The sequence below is a fragment of the Protopterus annectens genome, chromosome 10.part0 (assembly GCF_019279795.1).
Source record: "Protopterus annectens isolate FY-2018-M chromosome 10.part0, PAN1.0, whole genome shotgun sequence".
NCBI lineage: Eukaryota > Metazoa > Chordata > Ceratodontiformes > Protopteridae > Protopterus > Protopterus annectens.
In genome coordinates this window covers 152,701,211-152,725,478 of record NC_056744.1, presented here as the reverse complement: position 1 = coordinate 152,725,478, position 24,268 = coordinate 152,701,211, and the positions used below count along the sequence as shown (strand labels likewise).

Below are 24,268 nucleotides of genomic sequence, written 5' to 3'. Positions count from 1 at the left end.
CTTATTGGTGCTATGCAGTATTTGTCTTCTCAGATGAAATTGTCATTAATGTGGGAATTTGCACACATTCCACATTATCTGCATTCTGAGGTGTCTATAAATATTTCATATGGATTTTGAGTTCAGAAATCTCTCTTTATACAGATGACATGATGAAAATAAAAGAATGCATAAGTACACGGGAATATATCTTCAGGCCTTGTAAGTGAATGTTTAGAATTAAACTCTGTAAAGTAATGTAAAATGGTTAGTGCAACCTAAGGGATATCATAAAATGGTAGGGTAGTGTACAGTCCAGAACGTATGCCAGCTCTAGTTCTTTGGTGACCAGGTAATTGTAGGTGGGTGATATCCTTTTCATTAAATACCCAATAAGAAAACATTTACTACAAGTTTGCAGAACTACATTAAGCCATAAGGTCATAATGTCATAGTCACATATTTAACATGACAGATAATGTAATTGTATTCTGTTCTCATTAGAAGGAAAAGCACACGCAGGACATCTAGAAATGATGACTTTTGGTGCAAGTATAAAATTCTTTTCAACAAGCACCTCTTGTATTGAATTAACAAACAACAGATGGAATACTTGTAGGTAAGAAGAGAGAGAAAGAGACAGAGAGAGAGAAAAAAAGAGAGACAGTCAGGCAGAAGACGTATCCCTGATTATTCTGTTTGAATTAAGGAAACTGTTCTTAGAGACAGCTAACAAACCAGGGGTTGTCAAGGTTGTCACATCTGTAGAAGCGGTAGCATATGTTTTTGGGATAATTGGGCTTGTAAGCTGTTATGAGGCAGTTGTCAAGGGCATATAGTTAATCCTTCAAAATCACCCCATACAAGTTATATTTTGTCAACACAAAGTGTAGGATACAGCAGATATTTGTAGCAGAGGATATGGTATTCTCTTTCCTGGGACTGAATTACCAAAAGATTGTAGCTACGTTTGTGGTACATCTGAGGAACTTAAAGGATAAGTTTTCTGATAACCATATCCCAGGAAATCATATCACTTAAGTGCCTTTCTGCTCCTTGTCAGAACACTTGGAAAAATAGCAGCATTTAACTGAGCCTTCTTTAAAGGTTTTTAAGGTCGGACAGTTGTGCATCCTATCTTGAAACTCCAAGAGCAAAGCTTGTTTTCCTATTATATGCTGCTTCCAGGATGTCAGCTATTTGTGCTATAAGACCATAAGGATTTGACCAAAAAAAGCAGCTCAGAGGGAAATTCATCTTTGGCTGAATAGCTCTTTGTGTCCTCACAAACAATAGCCTTTAAATTAAGAGAATCTGTTGCCGTAGTTTGTCTTTGGTTGCATTAATATTTTTGAAGATATCTATATCTTGATAGTTGATTGAAGAGAGGTCCTAGATTTTTAAAGGTGGGAAACTACTTCAATAGGCTTCTTTCATTCAGTGTGCTTATCACACATTTAGTTGTATCAGTAGAGAGAGGTTTCCTTACAAAATGGATGCTTTCAGTTTTAGTGGTGCAAACAATTAATTTAGCAGGAACCAGTTTTCCAAAGTCAAAAATCTTTCTGGAGTTATTTCAAATTTTTTTTGGTAGATAATGGCAGTAGATAACGATTGCATTGTCTGCATAATGTAGTAAATCAGATCCACCACAGTTTTCCCACATTTTATTTTCAAATGCCATGAATGGTAACGGTCACAGATCTGACCCATATAGATCCTTCTAGGTTCATAGGTTCATAGGTGGGTACTAGGCTATCTGCCTGAAGGCATTTGTAAGCCTAGCCAGAATGTGTTGGCTTTCACCATCCCCTTAGATTAGTTCCCTGTGCCTCTGTCCAACAGAGCCACTGAAGTGATCCCCGAAGTAAACTTTCTGTTTCCCATCCACTCGTCAAGGTTTCTTTTGAAGTGTTAACGAGGACCTTGAGACAGTTTCTAGGCTTTCAAAGGTGCCATTTTATGACACCTTGTATTCCTTCCTTCAAAGAAGTGACTGAAACAAGGATATGCCTGGGTGTTGATCTCCAGCTTCACATTTCTGTTTAGTAGAAGAAAATGTTTTACTGTGGCAAACAGGACAAGTAAGTCAAAAAATAGTGAATAGAAAGCTTACCTTTACAGTTAAGGTAGTTTTGACTAAGGCTGTTTCAAATAAATATCTGGGTATAAAGTAATGTTGCATATCAGAGAAGAGCCTTGCTGTATGAGGTACATGAAAATTGTTTGTATAAACCTTATCAATTAGACAGGGGACTTAGAATGATCACTGCACAAACCAGGCCCCCTTTGTGAACAGGCACAGTAATGGCTTCAATTTACAGGTTAGAGTTCTCTCTTCTGAGTGACTTACCAATATTACCTGCTTTTACTATTTGCACCTCTGAGTCTCTGCTTTTGACGCTTCATGAAGAGGTTTGTAATTAGTCTTTCAGTTGTCACCAAGAGGAATGCAGGATACTTGGAGGATGTTAAACCAATTATCACATCTAGCCTGTGAGAGCAAAATTGATGAGTCTGTCTCGTGAAGTATCTCACCACCATTTTGAAGAAATGTCTGAAGTCATCTACCATATATTCATGCCAATAAAAACAGTTGAGTCAAAGAAGAGCTGCATTTCAGCAGGGGCTGCATTATTTTCCAGAACGTTCTGCAATTAGCCACTCTGTTGATTTGAAGAAGTTCATTAATGCTGACTAGTTTCCTTTCCTTGAGCACTGAGCTGAACTTGTTGTAAAGATATCTTAAGCATTACAAACTGATTAACAGACCAGTTTGTATTTTCCATGTTACATCTCTGGCTTTCAGTTGACTTCAGTTTCAGTTATTTTAGGCACATAAGATACACCTATTAAAACAAATTAAAATATAAAACTTGAAACAATGATAAATACATAAAATAATTAAGTTTAAATGCAAGTTAAATATGAGTTGCAATAGTCATCCCTCTCCATTAAAAGCAATATCAAAAAGGTGGTTCTAAGAAACCTGTGAAAGCCTGTCAGGGGAGAACACTAAGCAAAGTTGAATACAAACGGCAACTGACACCTCAAACATGTACGAACACAGTTTTAATCAGTAGTTAAGTGCTTTTCGTCTCCTCAATATAAGACTTCTTCAGGCAGTTGATACAAGAAAACCACTCTATTTAAATACATATCACCTGATGCATTTAGAATCAATTAAGTTGGTCTAATTTCAAAGCTAAAGTCCCTGTAACTACATCTTAAAAGTCCTTTTAAAAGTCATCAGAAACATCATATAAAAGAAAAATACTAGTAAGAAAGACATATACTTTAAACGAACATCAAAACCGAATGCTTGTCATCTCATTACTTTAAATATGTAAACACACACTAACTTAAATATTATTCTAAAATGAATAGACACTTCTTCCACACTACAGGAGGGCTTCAGGGTCATCAGCCAGGGAGTACATACTTGCCATGTCATCTTGTGGAAATGAGAGGTATCTCATCTGTGTATCTATGGTCTGCTAATCCCCAGTCCCTAATAATATCTCCCAATTGTTTGTTTGACATTTCGGCTTTTCCCGGTTAGGGGTTGCCACAGTGGAACTCTGGTCCGCTAATGATTGGCAGTAGATTTTTATGGTGCGGAGTTGCCAGCCCAACGCCCAACCTTCAACAAAGGCACGCCCATTTACACATGTCTTTCAAATGCCACTTGACCACGGGCAGGACATGCAGACTCCACACAGAAAGCACTCCAGCCGAGAATCAAACAGGAGAACCTCTTGCTGTGAGGCAACAACGCTACCGCTGTACCACCGCAGCAAATCTAATAATATCTTCCAGTGAAAGCATTTAAATGGTGAACAGCAATTGGCCTAAGAGAGAGATCCCACATTCCAAGGGATTGGAAGAAGAGGAATTCAGACCTGAACAGATTTTTTGAAAATAGCCAAAGAGAAAAGAAATAAACCACCTGAAGACCATACAAGATAGACCATAACGAGATTTCAGTCTCCAGCCATAAAGAGATCATTAACTACTTGTACAACAGCAGTTTTCATACAATGACAAGTACAAAACTGGACTTCACTGGAATGAATTAATGAGCCTAATGACTATTAAATTCATTTCAAGCTGTTTATAAACATCTCTCTTAACCTTTTCTAACAAAAGAAGATTACAGACAATTACAGATAATAATTAAAGATGCTTGGGTCTAACATTGGTTTCTTGAGAACAAGGATAATAAAGACATCTTTCAAGGATTATGGAATAATCCTTCATCTCAGAGACATAAGAAATGAAAAAAAAAAAAAATATCAGTCCTGGAGCATTAAAGCTGGTTAGAACCAGTTTTCATTAACAGGAATCCAATTTGCAGGTTGTTAGATATACACCTGAAACAGTAATCGTGAACTCATCATAATCAGAAGTGGTGAAAACTACTGAAAAGGCTCACCCAGACTCTGCTACAATTTGCTGTGAGGGAAAGGTTAGTTTGCTTTTTATTTGTTGTATTTTGTATTACTTTATTGCCTTTTTCTATTTTGTATACTGTAATTTGTTCTCTTTACACTATGTTTTACTTGTATTCTGCTTTTAACTGCATGTTAAAACTTGAAAAGAGACCATGGCTCTGTCTCTTGTGAGTGAGACAGAAATTTTTCTCACCCTGCTACCCGATTACTGTTGTGTTCTTAAACACCACTGTCTTTCTAGTTGCCTAACCCTTATGTTAATTTGACCATATATCTTATTTCCTCTTTGCTTTTACTGGCTGGTGTGAGTAAGCACAAAATTATCATTTTGTGAAATCACTCCCCTTCAGCTATTTAAATTTTTGGCCATCTTACTTTATTCCATAGTACCAGAATACAAAAGCGACCACCCCCTTTCAATTTAACTTGCTGTTATAAAAATAATGACTCTCCACTAAAACTTAACGTTTTGGACAGGTAAAACTTAAGTTACCTACTTTCAGATCTAACTCCTCTAGTGCACACTGCAGTGTTTGGGATAAACCATTTTGTTCATCTTACCTTTAAGCAACTATTGCAAGACCACCAGTTATTGGAGAGCCCGCATTCTGCGTCTCAGTAGTCATTTTGGGATTAGTACTTCTGTTTTCTCCTGATGAGAGAAGGAGAGCAGTTACATTATTTCCTGCAGACTGCTGATCACCAAAAAAACTTAATAACTGCTTTATAGGTGACAGCTTGGAATCTGTACTTATATTCTGATCCTGGTGAGAATAGGAGCAGAGTGCATTGATTCCTGACTCTTTCTGGTTGGAGAGTGAGTGTCTGTGTTTAACGTACCTGATTGGTCTGGTTGCTATTCAAGGCATCTTCCAGAAAAAGGCTACAAGCCTGCTGTTTTTTTGCATCATCTGGGAAAAGACTGTGAATCATCAGACAGGTTGTGGTCTGCTTCTCTTCTTGGTATTGGTGCTAACATTTTGCTTCTGGTGAGAGAAGAAGCAAAGGAGTATTGTAGACAACAGAGTAAGGCTGTGCTGAGACCAGCATTAGTAGTAGCCATTCATGCGACTCCCCTCTTTTCATCATTCTTGACAAGCTAATTCTTTATTTATCAGTAAGTACTGCTTGATGTCTTTCTAACTTCAGAATACCTGCCTAAATACTTCATCCTTAAATTTCCAGGGTCTGCATATTAGTTCCCCTCAAGTGTTTAGTAGTGCTCTGTACAGACTCAGACACCTTGAGTGACATTTTTACTGTAAAAGGAATATATAAGGAAACAGCTCCAGTACTTAGTAATAATGACCATCCCTCCTGGCATGTCCAAAGGTCAGTTCCTTGTGCTTTCTCTTATTAACCTGGTGAACTTGGGCATTATGAAGCAGTGTAGCAACTGCCTCATGTACACACACAACCCTCTCGTCTTACCTCACAACACTCAGACTTGTGAGAGATGCACTTATATATCCAAATTGGAAGCCATGTACTCTCAAGCCAAGACCAGAATAGCTAATCAAGAGGAGAAGGTCAACACCTGCACCACACCACATGCAACATATAGGCCTCCAGAACACCCACCATCACAGCTCTCACATAAAAACACAAACCACACACCCACCTTCATGGAGGCTCTCAATAAAAAATCTACCCAAACAGCATGACCTCTAAGGCAGAAATGCACTTGACCATCACAACACAGCACAAACCACAAGACACATAGCTCACCTACACAGTGTGCCCCTCAACCTAAGCCCCTAAGGCAAAACAGCTTGCCCAATACACTAATCATAGATGACTCAATAGTGAGGCACACTGATGTCCCACTCACTAGGTTGAATAAGGAGATGGTAACAGTCAGCTGTCTATCAGGTGCCAGAATCAAATACATAAAGCACGCACTCAGGTCACTCCACAACAAGTACAAGTATGACTCTGTCACTGTCCATGTGGGTGTGAATGACCTGAAATACACCTCCCTGGACTACATGAAAAGAGACATGGAGGAGCTCTTGGATTATGTGGCCCAGGCAGGTATGACCCTAGCCCTGAGCAGCATCCTACCATCTCCCAGAATTATATTGCAGTACAAGCAGAAAATTATTTACTTCAACAATTGGCTAAGTTTCTGGTGTCATTCTAAGGGGATCCAGTATCTGTCTGCTTAGGGTGACATGACTGACAGACCTCGATGCTTTGTCAGAGATGGCCTGCATCTGTCACCCCTGGGTTTCCTGATACTGGCTAAGGCTCTTTCCAGCCCTATAGTGTCTTTTTTAGGCGATGTTCTAAAGACCAAATTGCCACCATAACAGCTACAAATAAATGCAATCTGAGGGTCATGCTGCTCAACTCTTGAAGTCTAAATCTCAAGATGCACTTGCTCGAAGCACTCATCAAAATGGAGAACATTGACCTTTGTGCTGTAACAGAGACCTAGTTTAAAGCAGCAGAAAGCACCCCTGCACTACCAGGCTATAACCCATTCCACACCTTTTGGACCCAGAAACTCCAAAGGTGGTGGTGTCTCCATATTCATGAAGGATATTCACACCTCCAGACTAGTAGCCCAGCATAACGCATCTGAGATACTTTAGGTGCAACTAACATTGGGTAAGATGGTGATTCAGGTTGTAGCCTGCGATAGGTTCCCAACCATGCCCCAAGACTCTCACTCCAAGTTTCTAAGCACCCTGGAAACCATTAGGGTCCAACCCAATACTCTCATACTAGGTGACTTCAACTACTCCTCCATCAATTCGGAAAACTACTCATGCACCAATACACTGGCCCAATGCTTCCTGGAATTCATCAGTTCCAATACCCTGGACCAGCTCATTCTTACCCCCACTAGGGGAAGCAGCATCCTTGACCTGGTTATTACTAACATGGGCAACTGTTGCTCTACACCAATAGTCAATTCCTCTCTGGTTAGAGCCAACCACAAACTAATCAGCATGGAAATCCACATCTTACCCACACCCCCGCAAAGGTAATCACCATGAAAAACTTCTCCAAAGCTGATTTTGGGCTTCTAAAAACAGAGATGGCTAACTTCATGGCACCCATGTCAATGGAAAATAGATGGCATGACTGCCGAATCATACACCAATGCACTGTAGGAACATGTACATAAATACATGAAACTAGCCATACCCAACAGAACCGAAACGCTCTCCTTCAAAAAAAAAGGAAGCTAATCTGGTGGTCTTCTGCCATTAATAAACTCTACAACAGAAGGAAGAAACTATTGCAGAAAAAGGTGAAGTACCAAGACTGGACAAACTCCCTTATTAGCCTCAACAAAAAGTTGAGATCCCTCATTCAAACCTCTAAAGACAGCTATGAAGGCAGAATTGTGGCAGACATTAAAAACAACCACAAACCCTTCTATAGTTATATCAAGAAGCTCCATGGCAATACCCAGGTTTGCTCTGAGTTACTGCACAATGGTACCTCCTATACCGAGCCAACAGATATTGCCAACATACTGACTGACAGATTCCGTGACAACTTTACCCCTCCCCCCCAAAGGACCAATCACAATACCAGAGGAATGCCAGGAACCCAGCATTACTGCAGCACAGGTTAAAGCTGCATTGTCCAAGGCCAAGAATACAGCTTCCATGGGGCCTGACAATATCCCTGGATGTATTCTACATGAACTACAAAGTGAACTCTCACCACATCTGTGTGCCCTTTGTAATCACAGCCTCACCTCAGGCTTTGTCCCTACAGGCGACTACAGGCCCTGGAAATTATCGCCGCATTAGCCCGACGAGTCTGATATGTAAGGCTATGGAGCACACCATCATGGACCTAATTAACAAGGATATAGGGAATCTCCAAACTCTATATCTCATGCAGTTTGGTTTTGTGAAAGGTAGATCATGCCTGCTCAACCTGGTTGACTTCTTTGAATCAGTCACCAGAGCTGTGGATGAGGGCAAGGCAGTTCATACAGCCTACCTTGATCTGGCCAAGGCCTTTGATACCATTCCCCACTCAGGAATTATTGATAAACTCACCAAACTAGGCATCAACCCCTATTGCAAATTGGCTCACAGCTAGAACACACAGTGTGAAAGTAGCGGACTCCAAGTCAGACTGTGGACCAGTCACAAGTGGAGTCCCACAGGGATCAGTCCTGGGTCCTCTCCTGTTTGGCATCTACTTCTCAGATGTCCAGGCCAACACGGAGGGATTCTGGCTGACCAAGTTCACAGACAACTGCAAGCTGGGAGCCATTATTAACTCCCCAAGTGATGTAGATATTCTAAAGAAAGGCCTCACTGAGACCAATGACTGGTATCGAAACTATCGCCTTAAGCTTAATGCCAAAAAATGCATCATCACCCCCCTTTGGGAAAAAGTCATTTTCCACTAATTACCACATCAATGGGAGTCCACTGAACACTGAAGACATTATAAGAGATCTGGGAACACAGGTTGACAGCAACCTCTCCTTTGACTACCACATTGCCACTGTGGTCAGAAAGTCCTTCTATGTAGCACATCACATTACGAAGGGTTTTGCATCCAGGAAGAAAGAGGTCATTATCTCTCTCTATACTTCCCTCATTACGCCAATCATTGAGTATAATGCCCCATTTGGCATGTACCTTACTAGACATGTGCAACAGCTGGAAAGGCTACAAAAGTACCTCACAAAGAGGATCCTAGGCCTTAAACACATGTCCTACATGGACAGACTCTAAAAACTCCAGTTATTCTCTGTCTCATATCATCTACTAAGAGGTGATTTCTGCTTGACTTACAAAGCCATGTCTGACCAAACTCTATTAGAAATGCTACATCTAAAGAAATCCCAGTCCCTCCCCACCACATGCTCCAGAGAACTCAACCTCAGTACCACAATCAACAGGACCTGCTGGAGGGACAGGTTCATAACCCAGAGACTGCCCATGTTCTGGAATAGACTTTCCATACATGTCAACCAGAGCACCTCACTGGCCCTCTTCAAGAGAAATCTTGATGAGTGGATGGGAAATAGAAAGTTCACCCCAGGGATCACTCCAGTGTCTCTACTTGTTAGAGGCACTGGGAACTAAGATCTGATGGCATGATGCCAGGGTAATCCTATGGGCTAGGCTTGTAAAGGCTCCAGAACCATTAGCCTAGTACACACCTATGAACCTATGAAGTACAGAATTAAAGGAAGCCATAAGTTATTCATCTGAGAATGCATATCTGAAACATTGTTTCAGTTCAGTAGGCATCATCATCATTATCAAAAGCAATAAAAGTTTAAGAAAGTAGGTTGCAGCTGTAGAAAATATAAATTGCCACCCACAGAATATTACAGAAAAAGTTATAAATTCAGACATGCCCTTTAAATTAATGATGCAGTTCAGCGGATACTCAAGGAACTTTAGGAAAAGAGAATATTAAGGATAAAGTAAGGATGTTGTTGTCAGGAATAGGAAAGATCCAATAATGACAGTAATTGTGACAATTAAGCACGCAAACATAAAAATAAATAAATAAATAATAATAAGCAGTTACTTGTAGGTCCCCAAAGTTGCCCACTGTTATAACGGCAAAGAGACTGAGAAAGAAATTGAAACAAATTAATTTCACCACATTAACAACTGACAAAGCTTAACAGGTAAATATGCATGTTTCACATATGTCTTTCTAAAGTTATTTTTGTTTGCCAGAACAGGAAATAATGTTTCATAGTCCTGGCAAAGACATACTGCTATATCAGTAGTATTCCATTAACTCTTATGTTAAAGTAACAGCTGAAGCTATATCAGCAGAGGCTAGAAAGGGTGGAACTGTTTTCCTTATCGATAGATGGGAAAGTAGTCATAAATTTAGGTCCATAAATCATTAAAGGGAATGAACAAAAGATGATAGCTGGGAGAGGCAGAGTGGCACAGGACAAAATAGAAGGATCAAAATTTAGCTTAGACATAAGGAATTACTATCTCACTGTGAAAATGGCAGGCAATTTGGAACAGGAACCCAAAATAAAGAAAACAGGTGTCAGTTTTACAAAGGGTGCTGAATAATTGAAAACTGCTGGGGAATGGCCAGAGTGGAATAGCTGCAGGGTGTTTGTTGCATCAATCAGGCAAACTAGAAATACTGCTGGTCTCCTTTCTGCCCAAGTAAGTTCATATGTGTGTATGTCTAAATATATTTGTATACACGTATATTCAAGTATGCATGTGTATATACTTTGTGTAAGTATGTACACGTGTTGTATATACATAATTATTCAAGTCAGGATGTACACTGCCATGAATTTACAGATACTTTAATGGTTAATAAAGTTGTTGTTGAACATGTCAAGCTAGTGTCTTTTTGCCAGGATTAAATAACATCTTCTGTTTTAGCAGGAAAGCAGTAGTTTATATAGACAGACATGACATATGCACACTTAAAAGGAAATAAGACTTCAACAATATCTGACAATCAATGCACATACAAACCATTACTTTTTATCTGGCAAAGACCACAGAAAACACTACTACTACAGCATCCTGGCCACTTTGTATTCTTGTGGTGACAAAGTGAACCTTGGGAATGAGGACCAGGAGTTTGATGAACTTTGAACACTAGGTGGGTGTGTGTGTGTGTGTGTGTGTGTGTGTGTGTGTGTGTGTGTGTGTGTATATATATATATATATATATATATATATATATATATATATATATGCGTGCCTCATGGTTTGTGAGTTGCTTTAACTTTGGATTCTATTCTGACACCGTGTCACATGTCTCTTGTATTAAAATGAGACACTGAGGCACTCTGATGGGTTCAAGTTGTTTATTGTACATAAACACATCAGGAGCTGCAACTGGAACATATATTTTGGGCACAAAGCAAAGTGCTGTGATTTTAGTACATAAAATAAAGTAGAAACAAAAACCCAAAAATGCAATGTTTTTGCAGGGTTGTTTGCACCCTATACGCAACCATAACATTAAATATATTAACACTGGAGTTGCCCAACAATGATGAAGATCAACATTTTAATTCCCACTGCATCACTATCTTCTACTATTAGAAGCAGTCACATATATATATATATATATATATATATATATATATATATATATATATATATATATGTGTGTGTGTGTGTGTGTGTGTGTACACATATATATACCTAGACAAGTCCTTTTTCATTGCACTGCTTTTATATAAAAGTATTGAATCCAGGTACAAGAACCACAGTATTCAGATAAATCCTGTCTGTATGAATGTCAACTTCTGTTAACAATCCCTCAATTCCCTCCTCAAAAATAAAATCATTCTGTTCACAAATAAATCACAGTCTAAAAGTAAAAAACAGTTTACCATTACATCATCTAGCAAAATACTAGTAGTCATCATCACTGATGAAAACTTCAGATTTAATATCTACTTTCAAGCCACTATTCATATGATCATAGCAGGTTACTAGGCTAATGGCCCTGGGGCACTTACAAGCCTAGCTAAGAGTTTATCCCCAAAAAGAAACCTCAATCAGCACCTGTCACACTTGCCAATGAGGGACCCAGGTGGAACCCCTGGGACAAATTTGTGAGTTCCCATCCACTCATCAAGGTTGTGCTTGAAGAGGGTCAGCAAGGTACTTTGTTTGATGTGTATGGGGAATCTATTTTGGAGACAGGACAGCCTCTGAGAGACAAACTTGTCTCTCCAGCAGGTTTTGTTAATGTTGCATATTAGATTTAGGCCTTTTGATTGGGTAATGTGCGAGGAGTTAGACTTACGGATATGAAAACATCTCTAGTAGGGCAAGGTCAGAGATTGTTTTGTAAGTGAGACACATATCACCTCTGAGCAATCTGTACGATACCGAGTAGAGTGAGAGTGATTTAAGCCTGTCCACATAGGACAGGTGTTGGAGGACATGGATTCTCTTTGTGAGGTATTTCTGTGACCTTTCCCTTTGGTGCAGGTGTTTGGAGAAGATAATACGAAACGGGGTGTTGTACTCAATTATTGGCCTAATGAGGAAGGTGTACAGAGAGGTAATAACCTCCTTTTTTTCTGGATGCACTCCCTTTACTTATGAGATAAACCAAGTAAAAGACTTTTCTAACCACTGCCCTACATGATGATTGAATGTGAGATTGTTGTCAACCTAGTACCCAGGTCTGTCACCACAGGTTGTGTGCTTTGGAGGTTGCCGTTGATGTACTAAACAGTAGGGGCCATGTTTCTGCTGAATGGTATGATAATGCATTTTTTTGCGTTTAACTTAAGGCCATGACTTTGGCACCAGGCATTTTTTGCTGTGAGACCCTCTTATAGTATGTTAACATCATTTGGGGAGTCAATGACAGCACCCAACTTACAGTTATCCGCAAACATGGTCAACTACAGGCCTTTTGTCTTTGCCTGGACCTCTAAGAAGTAGATACCAAACAGGAGGGTTCCCAGGACAGATCCTAGGGAGCACCACTAGTGGCAGGTCTGCTGTCAGAGGTAGAGACACCTATTTTGACCTTGTGGGTTCTATTGGTGAGCCATTTGGCCACCCACATGATGAGATAGGGATTTACGCCAAGTTGTGACAGCTTTTTCATAATGCCTGAATGGGGGATTGTGTCACAGGCTTTGGCCAAGTCAAGGTAAGCTCATCCAGGGCCTTGGTGACAGTCTCAAAAAAGTCATCCAGGTTCAACAGCCAATATCTGCCTTGATGAATCTGAACTGGGTGGGGTCAAGTGCTTGGAGATTGCCTATGTACTTGTTTATGAAGTCCATAATAATACGCTCAATGGCCTTACAGATCAGACTGATCAAGCTAATGTGGTGATAGTTTCCAGAGTCAGTAGTGGCACCACCTTTGTGCAAGGGGATGACAATGGCCGTTCTCCACTCTACTAGAATGAAGACTGGACGTAGACTATGGTTAAATAGGGTGCTCAATATCAAGGCTAATTCTTGCTGGAGATGGTGCAGAATACAGCCTGGAACAGTATCAGGTTCCATCAAAGCTGTGTTTTTTGCCTTGGATAGGGCCTTTACCACTTGATCTACAGAGATGTGAGGTGCAGGACAAGTATTATGGATGTCAAATGAACCTTTTGGGGGCACAGGGGAGTGAAGTTTGCACTGAACCTATCTACTAGCAGGTTGGCTAAGTCAACAGGATCAGTGTAAGTGCTAACATTAATAACTAATTCTGAACAAACCTGGGCTTTTCCATGGAGGTTCCTGACGTAATTGAAAAAGGCTTTGTGGTTACCCTTTGTTTCAGAGGCTAGATTTGATTCATAATTGGCTTTGGAGGTTTTCACTAGTGATCTAATTTGCTTATTGAGGCTAAGGAGGAAGGTTTTCCAATTGTGAATTTGCGCCTGTTTACCCTTGGACAACAGTTTTTTTCCTTTTGTTGTAAAGCCTGCTGATAAAGGATGTCCACCAGATAGGTTTGTGCTTTCTTGAGGAGCAGGTTTTAGTTCTGTTGGCATAATAAAAAACACTCGACCACTTCACCACATGAATAATAAATATGACCAAACAGCAAGAAGCAGGACCACACAAAAAATAAGTTTTAATTTTTTACTCCACCACTGGTACCTTGGCCATTCGCCTTCAACAGATAAAATACAGTGCCAAACAACCAACCCTTATACACAGGTTCAAACCCCAATCAGTTCAATTAAACAAATTAATTAAACAATTATATAATACATTTCAATTTTTAAAGTGCTATAAACACATTTTCTAAAAGCAGCCATCATAAACATTAGACATAGCTTACTTTTCAAATTTCATCAACTTTTAAATAACCTACATAACATAATTAATTATGAATATTATAATAAATTCAATACATTTTACTTATTCTTTAAATATTTATAAAAAAACATTTAAATACAAAATTTTAAATACAAACAAATAAGCAGGTTAATTCACACATTGTCTTTGGTTGGCAACGTAACTCACGTACGATGAGAATCAAGCTGAATAGGAAGCATGATGGTCAAGCGGTGATTCTTCAGCTTCTTCGTTGGATATTTCCTCCAAAAAAAAGTTTTGTTCGAAACTATAGAAGGTGAGACTTTTTCTGACTCTGTGCAAATGCAAGAAGGTGAAAATAATGCTGCTGGAGTCTCTGTTCAGCAGCAGGGAAAGTCGAGAAAGGGTCGCTACAAGGGGAAGAAGGATTGTTGAATTTGTTTGCTGAACCAGTGAATGGCGAACATAGTGATGTTATTTGTTCTGAAGTTGCAGCCAGTTTTGTTTTGGACTCATGTAATCCTGTTTTATTTGATCTAAGTGATTGTGTACCTGAAGAATCAAATGCTTTAAAAATCATTAATTTGTCAGATATGCAGCTGAGTGATTCAGCTATTTCTTTGCTAATGAAAGGCAAGAAGTTTGTACCTTTTAAAGTGCCATCATTGGCAGATACACTCATGGAGGTGAAAACATTCGGTAGAAAATTGCATTTGGTTGTATATTTTGATAAAACTAAGAATGCTGTAAATGATGGGGATGGGATAGTTGAGGATGATCCGCTCTTGAACGTTTCCATTTGAAGAAAATGTTTTTGACGTATTTGCCTTTAATCATGATGATTCTATACAGGAAGAAAATTGTTCTGATGTTAACCTGAATGATGAGGGTTTTTCCACATGGTATGAGAAATTGTTGGCACCCCATTTACCTATTGTCAGTAGTTTTATGCCACCTAAGCTCTCCTCTGCTGTAATTCTTGAGCAAATGCCCTTGAGAAGAACTGAACATGACTATCAAACATTTGTTAAGAGTAAAACATGTATAATATTACTAAAAGTGAGTGGGAATCTTTAAATGAGTTGAGAGGAAATTTGAATGATTATGTGTTTAGGCAGGCAGACAAGAGGGGTAATTGGGTTCTCATGAGTAGACAAAAGTATAAGAAAATGGTATATGATTTATTAGATGTTAGGGAAGATTAAATTAAATTAAATTAAATTGTAACCCAGTGAATAAATACAAAGCACAGTTGTTGGAGCTTTTGGAAAGAGGGGAGCGTTTGGGCTTCCTCACTAGGGAGAATGTTAGGAAGTTATTTGTTGCTAAACCTTATGACCCGATTTTTTATGCCTTGCCTAAAATACACAAAAACATAACTGACCCGCCTGGGAGGCCAATCATCTCAGGGGTAGGGTCATACTTAGAAAATGTAGGTTTATTTCTAGATTCTTTCTTGAAGAAATATTTAAATAAAGTGCCTGCACATGTTACTAATATTGAAGAACTTTGTAAGAAGGTTAGTGTAGTGGAATGGCAAGATGACTTTTACTGAGTGGTTGTAGATGTAAATTCACTCTACACTAACATTCAGACAAAATGGGGTCTAGAAGCCATTTGGAATATTATGGGTGATGGGCCCAAAACTGCTTTTGTCACTAGGCTGCTCGAATTCTGCTTAACACATAATTATTTCAAATTTGAGAGTGAGGTATTTTTGCAGCATAAGGGTACAGCTATGGGGGCTTCTTATGCCCCAACATATGCTATTTTGTATATGGGGTACTTTGAAAAAATATTCATTTATTGTTCTGAATTTTTCAAGAAGTATGTTTTGGTTTATAAATGCTTTATAGATGATCTTATTTTTTATGTAGGGGTGATGTTAGTGAATTTGATTAATTTTTTAAGGAGTTAAAGCAAAATAATCATGGTTTGAAATTTGCTATGAAAAAGGTGAATCTTGTATTCAGTTTTTCATTGTAGTACTTTATGTGGATAATAGTAACAGAATTCAGTATAAACCTTTATTAGCGGACAGCTCTATCGCATATCTCATAAGTATTCTTCTTAAAAGCTCAATCCAGGAGTCCTATTTACCCACAATCTGGAAAAAAGCATATATTCTTCCTCTCCACAAAGGCGGTCACAATACAGATATTACCAGCTTTCATCCTATTGCCATTTTCTCACCCTTCTCTAAGATCTTGGAAAAGTGCATCCACACACAACTTCTAAATTACATATTAAACAACAAAATCCTCTCTCCCACCCAACATGGCTTTAGGCCTGGTCACAGTACCACTACAGCTCTTCTATCCTTCTTGGATACAGTCAACCGTGCCTGTGATGCAGGCAAAATGGTCTCTTCTCTCTTCTTAGATCTCTCTAAGGGCCATTGATACTATCTCCCACCCCCTTCTTCTCACCAAACTGTCTCAATTAGGCATTGTTCCTTCTACCCTAAAATGGTTCTCTATCTCACAGATTGGCAATAGTCAACTAAATGGCAGCAATCTTTCTCTCCATTCCTCAATACAACTACAGGTGTGCCTCAAGGATCTATATCAGAGCCCCTGTAGTTCAGTATCTTCATTAACAACTTTCACTCTACCCTCAGTCAAGGTGCTGTCATCCAATATGCTGATGACTCAACCATCATCTGTTCTGCCAACTCTGCTTTACAACTGCAACAACTCACCCAGTCTGCCCTTATTACCACAGAAACTTGGAGGACTAAAAAATCACTTAGCCCTAAACCCCCTAAAAACTAAACTTATGCTATTTACCCCTAAAAAAAAACTACCATCTGAACAAGGGCATATTCAATATCTTCTCCCAGAACAACACTATCATTGAGGTTGTCCCAAACACAAAACTACTAGGAGTCATTATTGACAAAAACTTAAGCTCTGACCTCCATATTCACAGTAACATCCAAAAAACTCACCAAGAACTTGTCACACTCTACAGGCAACAATAGTTTCTCAACCTCCCCACTAAACTAGCCTTGGCTACTTCCTTTCTGCTACCCTCCCTACTATACAGCACATCCAGTCTACCCTTAAATCCAAACTTGACTCTTCCTACAATAAAATCGCAAAATTCCTGACCAGTGCAAAGTATTCATTGCACCACTATTCCTCACTACTCCTACTAACTTGGCTAGAACGCCCACACTGCCTTACATATCTACAGTTAACCACTGCACATAAACTCATATTCAAACCATTAAACTGCCCAGCCCTTTCTTTCCTACTCACTTTATTCCATCCAAATTGACCACTTCGGTCAAAAAGTCAAATGCTCCTGAGCGTTGAAAAGCTCAATCTTTCTGCCAGTCAGATGCTCTACTCATTCACTATCTCCAGGCTATGGAATACCCTCCCACCATCTTTCAGGACTACCAGTAATCCAGCTCCATTTAAACAATGCCTGAAATAACACCTCTCCCCTCTATGGCACTGCAATTGTGCCAAACCTACACTTCCCAGGACTTGACAATACCTAACACCCTCATGACATATCTCTTTGTATAATCTCTCTCTAAGTCCTCTATCATTTTGCCTTTCTTAGCTTTAGCCTATGACTTCATCTGATTTTCTTTTCAGCTCTGCTTCATGCAAGTTTATAATGTCTCCTAAGCAAAAATGCACAACATGCTCTAAGATTCAGTCATTTAGGATATGCTCAACTATACCAAGCAGTGCCATATACCAATGTGTATTAACTCTTACTAACATTCTTCCTCTACATAGTAACCTCATAATTTCCCTGATTATAATCCAGCTTTTTCAACTGCTTACAACTCCTATACTACCATACTCCTTATGAGAAGCTACCTTCTGTACATAGTTTAAACTAATGTTTCAACATCTGTATTCACATGATTTATGTATTTGATATTTGTACTGATGTATACATGTATTGCATTCATATGTGTATCTATGTATATATGATTCATGGTGCTATTATGTGTACTGATGTATAAGTGTACTGCAATCATATGTCTATGTAAGTATTTGACTTGGTGCTATTGTTCATTTATTGTAGAGCTTTTCTCCCCGGGCCTCCACTGAAAATGGGCTCATTTTGGCTCAGTGGGCCATCCTGGTAAATAAAAGCAAATAAATAAATAAATAATAGAAAAAAAAAACAAACTATATTAACACTTTTTATTTGCATAGATTATATATTGCATAAATGTTTTCTTTCTTTATGTAGATGCCATTCAGCCAACATTTCATAAACTGCTCACTTTCTATCTTCCCTTAAAACTTAGTCCTCCCCTTCTCCTTGTAAATTATTCTACATATATTGTTCCCAGAAATCTAATTTATTTCTTTTGCTGAAAAGATTACAAAACTGCATAAACTAAAACACTGCTGTAACTAATACAGCTGCTTTCTGCTTTACCTGCTCCATTTTGTTTTCTGTTTTAAGAAATTTGCTTGGCTTGGTGTTTTTGTTCTTTGTGAGAGGTAGGCACTTAAATTATCTAGGCTGCACATGTCACATGCTTTTTCATTGGTTAATTGTCTCTTGAGTGATACTTAAATACAAAATTAATTTTTTGCTCTTTGACTTTTGCTAAACAAATTTCAAGTCTGCATAAACTAAAGCACTGCTGGTGATTCTCTGCTGGGTGAGGAAAATAAACCTATATATTTTTGTTTTCTGTTTTGAGAAATCTGTTTGGCCTGGTGTTTTTGTTTTATGTGAGAGGTAGATGCTTAAATTATCTAGACTGCACGTCACTTGATTTTTCATTTTTTAATTGTCTTTTGAGTGATATGTAAATATACAGTGAAGTTATGGCCCTTTGTCATTTACTGAAAATATTTCAAGCCTGCATAAACTAAAGCACTGCTGGTGCTACCCCACTGGGTAATGAAAGTAAATCTGTATTTTTTGTCTGTGAGTGATAGAGTTGCTTTCTGTCTTACCTACTCCATTTTGTTTTCTGTTTTAAGAAATCTGCTTGGCCTGGTGTTTTTGTTCTGTTTAAGAGGTAGATATTTAAATTATCTAGGCTGCACATTTCACCTCTTTAGTGATATTTAAATACACAGTAAATGTTTGTCTCTTTGACTTTGGCTAAACACATTTCAAGCCTGCATAAACCAAAGCACTGCTGGTGATTCCCTGCTGGGTGAGGAAAGTAAATCTATTTTTTTTTGTCTGAGACTGATATAGTTGTTTTCTGTTTTACCTACTCCATTTTGTTTTCTTTTTAAGAAACCTGCTTGGTCTGGTGTTTTTGTTCTGTGTGAGAGGTAGCCAGTTAAATTACCTAGGCTACATATGTCACATTTTTTTTCATTGGTTAATTGTCTCTTGAGTGATACTTAATTATATATTGAATTTCTTGCCCTTTGACTTGTGCTAAACATATTTTAAGCATGTACAAATTATAGCACTGCTGATGATTCCCTGCTGGGTGAGGAAAACAGACCTATATTTTTTTGTCTGTGACTGATATAGCTGCTTTCTGTTTTACCTAAGTCCATTTTGTTTTCTGTTTTTAAGAAATCTGCTTAGCCTGGCATTTTTATTCTATGTGAGAGGTAAACACTTAAGTTATCTAGGCTGCACATTTCAATTTTTTCATTGGTTAATTGTCTCTTGGGTGACACTTAAATGCACAGTGAAATTTTGGCACTTTGCCTTTTGCTGAAAAGGTTTCAAGCCTATATAAACTAAAGCACTGCTGGTGATTCCCTGCTAGTGTTTTCTACCCACCCTCCCTTTTGTTGATGTGCTTTTTAAACCTGGTGATTTTAAGCTGCCTACTCCTACTGTAAATTTAGCTTAATAAGCCCCCTTACACTTCTGGTATTATTGAATTATTTATTTGCCTTTTCTTGTGCTTTTATTGAAAAAGTGCACTTTGATTCTCATTGTTTGTTCTACTGATCCGAATTAATTTTCTAGCTAGCTGTTGGAAAAAGTAGTGTATTCTTACACTCTAACAAACACTTGTTTTTACATCAAGAGGTCAGGGGATTTCCCATCTGGTGCACTGGGAGGTAGCCTGGACTGTTTAAATTAGGGAAACACTTGAGATTTCTGCATCAAGAAAATAAGTATATTCTGTGCCTCTATTGCACTTTTTAAATTACATTGTATCTGATCACTGTACTTTTCTGCTTTTTTACTGTTGTGACTGCACATTTTCTGCACTTGTTTTTGATTGTATTTTAAGCCTAGATAGCATAGTCTAGATTCAGACCTACTGACTCTACACTGTTTTTGCTACACTCAAGCACTAAACCAGCCATCCTACATTAAGAAAGGCTTCCCTGCACCCTTGTGTCAAAAGAGTATGGATCCAGCCTTGTCTGAGCTGGGGATTGCTGGAGGAAGGTTCAGTTTGTACTTTCCTATTGGTAGATTAGCTTAAAACTGTTTCATTTCACCTGCACATGCTTGTTGCTGCACATGACGTAATGGGGTTTAGTGGTGGCCTGTATAGATGCAAACATTTTGAAACACAATTTTTCCCTAGACAGTTGTCAGTGGAACCCTCACAAGCTTCTCTGTTGCACTAAAGGCAACTTAGTTGCACACTGAGCAATGTTGCCACACCTATCATCCACAACCTATAATTTAACAATCCCTGATAGTCCTAGTGCAAAAATTAGTCAATCTAGCCTGCTCCTTTCCCTAATAGCTTGATAGCCCTTGCACAAAAACAAGCCAATTTAGCCCACTTCTTTCCCTAATAGCTCATATGGGAAAAACCTGCAATAATGGACAGACAGTTTCCCATCATTTTTCTGGCATGGAATACTGAGGCAATGTAGGAATTGTAATTGTATAATGACAATCATTTACTCCTATAGCAAACAAACATCCTATGTGAGAGATGTAAGTAGACTATGAAATTGGAATTACTTCTCTCATGTAACAAACCGGATACCAAACAGGTTGTCAGTAGACATTTTTCACCTCTCACATAAACTAAAGACACGACACATAGACCCACATATACGGAGGTACTCAGTAAAAGTCTACCAAAAGTTCAGAGACCTTCTTAACTTAAACAAAGTGCACACACACTGTTAAACAAATAAAAACACTACACATAATAACACATACAAATGTGTCTCAACAGATAAGCCCCTAAGGCAAAACACCTCTAAACCAAAACTCCTGGTCATAGGTGGCTCCATAGTGAGACACACATATGTTCCTCTCACCAGACCATACAAGTAGAAGGTCACAGTCCACTGCCTTTCAGGTGCCAGGATCCATCAGATCATGCATGCACTCAAGACACTCAGCAACAAGTATTGTTGTGACTTGGTCATAGTTCATCCTGGGGTCAATGACTTGAGACCTTCCTGTCTGGACTATATGAAGAGAGACATGGCTGAACTTTCAGACTATGTGTCTAAGGCAGGAATGACCCTAACCAGCATTCTACCTTCTCCCAGGATGATGCTACAATATAAACAAAAAAATGATCAACTTCAGCAATTGGCTTAGCTTCTGGTGTCAGTCCAGGGGGATCCAGTACCTGTCAGCCTGGGATGACATCGTCGACAGACCATGCTGCTTTGCCAGAGATGGTCTGCATCTGTCTCCTCTAGGCTTTCAGATACTGCCAAAGGTGCTTGCCTCCCTTATAGCGTCTTTTTTTATGCAATGTCAAAACAACAAATTTTCTGATGTAACAAAATCCACCCAAGGTAAACTCAAAGTTCTGCTGCTGAATGCTAGAAGTCTAATCATGAAGCTGCACTCCCTGAAAGCACTGCTCACTTTGGAAGATGCTGATGTCTGTGCAGTCACTGAGACATGGTTCAAGGCCGCGGACAGTACCCTGACCGTTCAAGACTACAATGCATTCCACACCTCAAAATGAGAGCGAAATAATTAAAGCCAAGTACACCTCGAGACTGGTCAAGCAGTATGACTTTGTCAAACTACTCCATGTCCAATTCACTATAGGCAAAATACCCTACCACATCATTGCTAGCTATAGGTCCCCCACTATGAATTAAGAAAAACACAGCGCCTACCTGGACTTACTGGAATCACTCTCCATACATCCCAACACCTTAGTCATAGGTGATTTCAACTATTCTTCCATCAACTGGGTGACATATATGAGTGCAAACATGCTTGTTCAGAGGTTCCTGGACTTTGTTAATTCAAATGCTCTGGAACAGATAGTCTGCACCCCCACAAGGGGCTCAGATGTCCTAGTCACAGTGCTCTCCAACATGGGGAGTAACTGCATTCCCCCTATGTAATGCCTTCCCTGGTAAGGTCAGACTATAAAACTGTCTCATTCAAAGTAAGTATTGGACCTGACACCCCAACAGGAGCAAAAAATCGAAGAACTTTTCCAAAGCTAACTTCAAACTAGTAAGCGATGGTTTAAAATGTTTTACACTCCCTTGCACTCAAAGACACTAATGACTGCTATGGAGAAGTGTACTTAGATGCCCTGTACAAACACTTTAGCAGCTGTATAGACTCTGCTGTACTTGACCTGATCAAAAGCAGGTTCTTCCAAAACAACAAGCCACCCTGCTGAACCTCAAGAATAAACAGATTATATAACAACAGCAAGAAACTGATGTCTAAGAATAAGAGGGAACTGACTCAGCAGAGGAAGAATCCCCCCCCCCCATCTTGAACAAGCATATCAGTAATCTTGTGAAATCCTCTAAAGCTAGGTATGAAGCTAAAATAGTGTCTCTAGCTAAGGATAATCATCAGCTTTGTGCAGAACTGGTAATAGATGGTGTGATGATCCACCACTGGTTCAGTAATCAAGAAGCTTCAATCCTCAACACTGTCACCTGTAGGGAATGTTCACTGGGAAGATAACAGGTTCACACACAGTATTTACAAATGCAGCTCACTGCATCAAGTGCAATTTCCCTTAAGTGCACACAGAGACTACAATCAGTATGGGGCTGGTTTCTCCCTCTTTCTCCAGATCCCCAGTAAGACTCCCCACTAGCACAGCTATAAAGTAGAGTCCTTAGCCAGAGTTCCAAGCCACGTCCTCCAACACTGTCTCTGTCCCACCAGTGCTTTGTTCCTCTGCCCAAGTAGCTGACACACACACTCTTGGAGATTTGTTTTACACACACACACACACACACACACACACACACACACACACACACACACACACACACACACACACACACCTGGGAAAGGCTGGCACAGGTTTACTTGCTATGCCCCCTTCTGCCCAGACTATAAGGTAATTACCACTGCCACCAGCAACCCTCACCAGATACTTTAAAGCCCTTAACAAAGAGTGTCAAATTTTACTGTGTAATATTAACACTAATATAGATGGTAATTTGACCAAGAGCAAGGCTATTTGGAGTGGCCTACACAGAGTCACCAACTAAATAGGCAAGTACTCTTGAAACTTAAATATCTCTACAAAGATCAGACACAATGAAAGGTTTAAATATATTTAACAATAAATAATAAAAGAACAAGATAATACTAAGTATATATTCACAGTGACATCAAAGTTCATATCCACATGAAATATTTAAAATAACATGGCGGAACAGGCTCAGACAAATAAAGAAAAAACATACCTAAACTAAGCTTCACTATTCCTGACTGTATCTAAGAGAGTTACTATACCCTAATAACTTACTTAATAGAGCAGGGCAGATGAAGTGGTGAGTGGTCCTTCTTGTTGTCAGGCCCAAGACAGAATACAGAATTCTCAGTCTCTTTAAGAGACTTCTCAACATAATATCTGAAATATTACTACTGGGATAGCTTGCAGAATGACATCACTTCTTGTCATCTGACCTGTAGTTCCCATGCAAAACCCCCATTGCTGGAAGCTGGTGGGACTTAGCACCCACCTGTAAAAATACAGACACAAGGGCTTCTGCTCAGATCTTTGGCAGGTGCTGGAAGTTATAAAATGATCGCATTCCTTCACACTTCAAGACTAGTAATTAGTTCACCCCAAAGACAATAGAGAAAGCTTCCCAGTATAGACTTTGTGTCTCTGGCTGCCCCAAAACCTGTGAGACAGCATCTCCAAAGCCCAGCCTATAAAGTGATTCAATTTCAGACATCTTTCCAAAATTTGCTGGACTGA

The 24,268-nt window shown here is 39.1% G+C and overlaps 1 protein-coding gene across 1 annotated transcript in view; it reads left to right on the top strand.

Annotated features, from left to right (window-relative positions):
- Positions 1–24,268, top strand: part of LOC122813016 (actin-related protein 2/3 complex subunit 1A-B-like) — a 494,459-nt gene that overhangs the window by 225,154 nt on the left and 245,037 nt on the right. The window lies entirely within an intron of this gene.